This window comes from Cherax quadricarinatus, chromosome 16 (genome assembly GCF_038502225.1).
Source record: "Cherax quadricarinatus isolate ZL_2023a chromosome 16, ASM3850222v1, whole genome shotgun sequence".
NCBI classification, from domain to species: Eukaryota; Metazoa; Arthropoda; class Malacostraca; order Decapoda; family Parastacidae; genus Cherax; species Cherax quadricarinatus.
Genome location: NC_091307.1, coordinates 45642476 through 45649340, shown reverse-complemented (window position 1 = coordinate 45649340; position 6865 = coordinate 45642476).

Below are 6865 nucleotides of genomic sequence, written 5' to 3'. Positions count from 1 at the left end.
TATATACCTATTATATCTATGTGACTCTGATGGGTTAGTATTATACCCCTTAAAGAATATCTTATCAATTCACATACACTTTTTAAAATATACCAAAGTGGTTGGGCCACTTACCTTTTATATCCTACCTCTCCCCCCCCCTCCCACCCTTTTCCAATATTTCCATCCTTACCCATCCTTCTTCCTTACCCATCTTACCAAAGCTCTGGTCATCAGAAGAAGAAGAAGACTTGTAACAGATAAGTGAACTATAGATATGTAGATGTAAATCCATATGTATTCCTGTTAACCCTTTGGGGCCTAGTTCCTAGGCCTTTTGTGTATCCATATGCTCTTGCGCTACCGTCCACAGGATGGATATGGGGTGCACAATAAACTAGCCACTTCGGTGGCAAAATCTAAAAATCAGGGGGGGGGAGATCGTGATATCTACTCTAAAATTAATTCCATTGTGTCCTAGATGTTGTATTGATTTTATGGAAATAAGTCAAGGGCTACAATGGGGGTAAATATGGGAGTAAAATGTAAACAAGTCACTTTTTTTGGGTTGTCTTGTTCCCTCCCTACATAACAGTATAAGTTTACAGTACCTAGGATAACCTAAAAAAGTCAAAGTGACTTATTTCCATTCATGTGGAAATGAGTCAAGGACCCCAATGAAATTAAGTCAAGAACCACAATGAAAATAAATCAGGGACCACAATGAAAATAAGTCAAGGACCCAAATGGAAATAAATCAAGGACTGCAACGGGAATAAGTCAAGGACAACAATGGGAACAAATCAAGACCCACAATGAAAATAAATCAAGGACCACAATGGGATTAAGTTAAGGACCACAATGGGAACAAGTCAAGTACCACAATGAAAATAAATCAAAGACCACAATGGAAATAAGTAAAGGACCCAAATGGAAACAAAACAAGGACCACAATGGAAATAACTCAAGGACCACAATCAGAATAAGTCAAGGACCACAATGAAAATAAATCAAGGACCGCAATGGGAATAAGTCAAGGACCATAATGGGAACAAGTCAAGTACCACAATGAAAATAAATCAAAGACCACAATAGAAATAAGTCAAGGACCCAAATGGAAAGAAATCAAGGACCACAATGAAAATAAGTCAAGGACCACAATGGAAATAAGTCTAGAAGCACAATGGGAATAATAATAATAATAATAATAATAATAATAATAATAATAATAATAATAATAATAATAAACTTTATTACTTTGTAAAGGTTACAATGTGTAATTATAATTTTGATTTGCTAAGTACAAAGATAGCCACTATCATGCGCTCCCTAAATCATGGACCAACAGCCTCATTATTCCCATTCCGAAGCCCAATCAACAAAACTCATTTCGTCCAATATCCCTTACTAGCTGCTTGTGTAAAACATTCGAAAGGATGATTCCTAATCGTCTTATGCACAAAATTAAGCAATTCTTGTCTCCCCAGTTGCATGGCTTCATGCATGGAAGGAGTGTGCATCATTGCATTACCACCTTTCTCACTCTGCACACTGATAGCTCATACACTACCTTCCTTGACCTTAAATCCGCTTTTGATGTAGCCAACCGACATGTAATCATTAGTGAACTTGCCAGAATGGATGTTGGAGGATGGCTTCTCCGCTGGATTAAAGATTATCTGTCCAACAGAAAGTCTTCTGTGTTGTTCCAGGGACATAGAAGTGTAACTCAAGATTTTGAATTAGGAACCCCACCGGGAGGTGTGCTTAGACCCACCCTTTTCAATATTCTGATTAATGCCTTACTTAATGCTATGCCTAGCCAGCCCCATCATTATATGGTTAGTTTTGCTGATGATATAAGTATTACAAGTATCACCATTACAAGTATTACAAGTATCACTACAAGTATTACAAGTATCACCACTACAAGTATCACCACTACAAGTATCACCACTACAAGTACCACAATTACACGTATCACTCACCACTGTATCACCACTATAAGTATCATTACAAGTATCACCACTACAAGCACCACAACTATAAGTATCATCACTATAAGTATCACCATTACATGTACCACAACTACAAGTATCACTACTACAAATATTTTGGTTGCAGTGTCGAGTCATAGCTCCTGGTCCCATTTCTTGGCTGGTCGCTACTAGGTTCACTCTGCTTGTATATATGTGTAGTTTGTACACATATACACAACAGACTATGAGCAGCTCTCAGCTATTTTGTAAGAGATTTTAATCCAGTTACAAAATACCCAGAACTCACCACGTGGAGGTGGCTGCTCCTCGAGTTCCTTTTTTTTTTTTATATAAATAAAATTTCTTGTTTTTTGTTAAAACAAAATAATCTTTTTTAAGTAAGACAAAATATTCTTTCAAATAAAACAAATTTATTTTTTAAATAAGATTCGTTTTTATTAATGAAAACAAAATAATTTCATTGTATTTAAATTACATTAATAATGTGAGTGAGTAGAGAAGAATATACAGAGACGACTACACTACCAGGACCTCACTCTACAGCGTTATATGTTGGGTAATAATTATTACCATACATACAAGAGAGCGCCATGTACAAGACATAGTGTAGGGCTAGACCTTTTGTCATATTTTTTATAGAATATCCTGCAGCTAATGTATCACCCCGTGGTGGGACGTCTGTGTCAGATGGGGAGTTGGCCACTGGTGGAGCATCGACCATTGATGGGGCGTCAGTCTCTGATAAGGCGTCAGTCACTGATGGCAAGTCGTCCTGTGGCATGGTGTAGGTCCGTGGCAATGCATCATTCTCTGATGGGTCGTCGGCTTCTGATGGTGCATCGGCTTCTGGAGGGGCACTAGCCCCAGATGGGACATCATCCTCTGATGGGACATCGGCTTCTGACTGGGCGTCGGCATCTGATGGGACATCTGCTGGGGCGTCGACCTGTGGTGTGGCATTGGTCAGCAGCTGTTTTACTGTTTCCTCAAGTATTTGAATCACTTGAAGGATGGATGGCCGTCTAGACCTTTCTGGGTCCATCATAAAATCTATCAATTTAATTAGATGCAAGGGGCCAGGAATTTTCCTCTGTCTAAAGTAAGAGCCCAAGAGTTCAAACATCATGTGTCCTAGGGAATACACATCACCTTTAGGGGTGCATGGACCACAAAGAAATACCTCAGGAGCATAGTGTGGGTAATCTTCATGCTCTTCAGGGGTATAATCCCAGCCCATATGCTCTCCCACTTTTGTACTGTGCCCAAAATCAATTACATTAACTTCGAGGGCGTCCTCTGCTTCATGAATGAGGACATTGTCTGCCTTTAAATCATTGTGGGTAAATCCTCGCTGGTGAATCTCCTCCAGATTAAGTGCCACCTGAAGGAATATCAGCAACAAAGTTTGTAGCTTTAAGTCGTAGTTATTCTTGCAATAATTATACAAGGTAGTACCGCCTCTGAAGGATATAACAATAGCAGGGAAGTTGTGGCATACACAGTGCAGTAGTGGAGCTCCACCAGCTCCCTGCAGCTCGGCTAAAGTGGCAGCTTCATAATCAAATGCCTCTTGATCCTCCAAACATTTTCCAAGTTTGAGACAAGCGTATTTACCGTTGAAAATCACTTTATATGCTGTAGCAGACACTCCGCTTCCTAGCCTCTTCCTGTTGTCCAGATCACACAAATCAAACAATTCATCATAGGTAACCAAATAGTCTTGGAAAGATTCCTTGGAATAAGAGAAGCTTGCCATGTTTATATATTCCTTAGCAGAGATGTACCACAAAAAGAAGGAACGATACTCTATGAGTTGTACTTGTGCTCTACCTAGCTGAAGTTCTCAGTTTATCACAGTCACTATAAATATAGTTATAGTGAAGCTCCAGCAGAGAAAACTGATGAACGAAACTTTGAGTTTTACTGAGCTCTGCCTATCTGAAGTTCTCAGTTTATCACAGTCACTATAAATATAGTTATAGTGAAGCTCCAGCAGAGAAAACTGATGAACGAAACTTTGAGTTTTACTGAGCTCTACCTATCTGAAGTTCTCAATTTATCACAGTCACCATAAATATAGTTAGGTTAGAATAACTAAAGAATATTTTCGATTAATGTTATTATTGAATAATATTACTGTGCGATACATCTCCTGTAGTGGGGCTACAGTGAAATTACAGAGAAGGTTGTGGTAGTGGTGGTTGTAGTGGTGGTGGTGATAGTAATAATAGCGGTGGACAGTGATGGTTGCGTGGTTTAACAAGGTGATAATTGTTGTGTAATTGTAGTAGACGAAGTGAGGGTAGTAGTTGAGATGATGTTAATAGTAGTTGTAGATCTGAAAGTTGTTCTAATTGTAGTGGTGATGTAGGGATTGTAACAATACTGGAATTGAAAATAATGTGTAATTTTGGTAGAAGGACGGAAGCTCTCACGATAGTTATGGTGGTGATGAAGGTAAGTGAAGGTAGTTGCAGTAGTGATGGTACAGTGTTGTGGTAGTAGTTGTAGTCGTGATGGTACAGTGTTGTGGTAGTAGTTGTACTAGTGATGGTACAGTGTTAGTAGTTATAGTAGTGATGGTACACTGTTAGCTGTTGCAGTAATAATAATAATAATAATAATAATAATAATAATAATAATAATATCTTTATTTACTACAAGTACATGTACAAGGTATACAGTCCTAGCTGACAACAATGACATACTACTATATAGAAAGTCCCTTGTTATGCTCCGCATTTCGGGCAAATTAGGTCAGTGTCCCAGGATGCGACCCACACCAGTCGACTAACACCCAGGTAACCATTTTACTGATGGGGAACATAGACAACCGGTGGAAAGAAACACGTCCAATGTTTCTACTCTGGCTGGGAATCGAACCCAGGCCCTCGCCGTGTGAAGCGAGAACGTTAGCCACCAGTGTTGTGGTAGTAGTTGCAGTAGTGATGGTACATTGTTGTGGTAGTAGTTGTAGTAGTGATGGTACAGTGTTGTGGTAGTAGTTGTAGTAGTGATGGTACAGTGTTGTGGAAGTAGTTGAAGTGGTTATGGTACAGTGTTGTGGTAGTAGTTGTAGTGGTGAATGTTCTGATGTGTTGACTCAGTAATTGTAGTATTGATGGTACAGTGTTATGGTAGTAGTTGTAGTAGTGATGGTACAGTGTTATGGTAGTAGTTGTAGTAGTGATGGTACAGTGTTGTGGTAGTAATGGTAGTAGTGATGGTACAGTGTTGACGCAGTAATTGTAGTAGTGATGGTACAGTGTTGTGGTAGTAATGGTAGTAGTGATGGTACAGTGTTGTGGTAGTAGTTGCAGTAGTGATGTTACAGTGTTGTATTAGTGTTTTTTTTTTTTTACATTTTATTTAGAACTCCATATTACAACACAATAAATAAATATATAGAAAGCCTCCATCCCTTATCAAACAGGTATGCAAAATAGAACTCACAAGCACAGTACACCATATAAATTGTGCGATATTCTCACAGTCGCTATATACACATCGCGCCGCCTGAGATGTTCATAATCCATACATAAGTAAACATCAGTTAAGAGCTTCGTGGTCCAATGTCATCGTACCACAAAAATACACCGAAAGACATGCTATAATAAATCATATACCCCTACCTCCTCCACCACAATGGATCCCAAATAATCACATAGCTCGATCTATCGCCTGTGTGTTTAGGAACATATTTTATAATACTTAAAATATTATGACAAGAAATAATGTTTCAAAACATCAATTCACAAATAATATAAGTACCATTCAAACATGTATCCTTATACCTGGACTAAACATTTCCCGTGTACCGTAACTCTCACAGAATGATAATACACGAGGTCCAATGAACCTTCTAACCCAACCATCCTACTACACATTGGTCCGTTTTATGCAATTCACCTCTAATCTTCCACCACCTTGACCACCTCCCCCCAAATGCCTTCCACTCAAGGCTTCCTAACCATAACATTGCCACTTACGGCGTACATTACACATTACATAATAATGACGGTATTTATCCCAAAGGTATCAATACAATCAGATATTTAACAAAGTGTCACATAACACTGGAGAACTAACTTTTACACCTTACGTCATAATACAAGTTGTACCTCTAGTGCCTGGACACACATATGACTGTGTTCTGACCTACACATTACCCACGCAACACCCTCGTGGCCTGGGCACACACACGTGCCCTGACCTACACATTACCCACGCAACACTCTCGTGGCCTGGACACACACATGTGCCATGACCTACACATTACCCACGCAACACCCTCGTGGCCTGGACACACACATGTGCCCTGACCTACACATTACCCACGCCACACCCTCGTGGCCTGGACACACACACGTGCCCTGACCTACACATTACCCACGCCACACCCTCGTGGCCTGGACACACACACGTGCCCTGACCTACACATTACCCACGCCACACCCTCGTGGCCTGGACACACACATGTGCCCTGACCTACACATTACCCACGCCACACCCTCGTGGCCTGGACACACACACGTGCCCTGACCTACACATTACCCACGCCACACCCTCGTGGCCTGGACACACACATGTGCCCTGACCTACACATTACCCACGCCACACCCTCGTGTGTGGAATCAGTACCCAAGCTGCACTCAATGCGCAACAAACACGTGCCTACGGGCAGCGTCCACAAACAAGATTGTACAATACAGAAACAGTAAATATAACAGCTCCTCGCGTAACCTAATCATGTGGTAAAAGCTTACCCTAGTGATAAATATAGAGACAATACATTTGTAATTCCACATAAGAAATACAGAGACTCATACATCATACCACAAGGTACATTATACTAACATGCAATCATATAAGAGGCTCACTGTTGT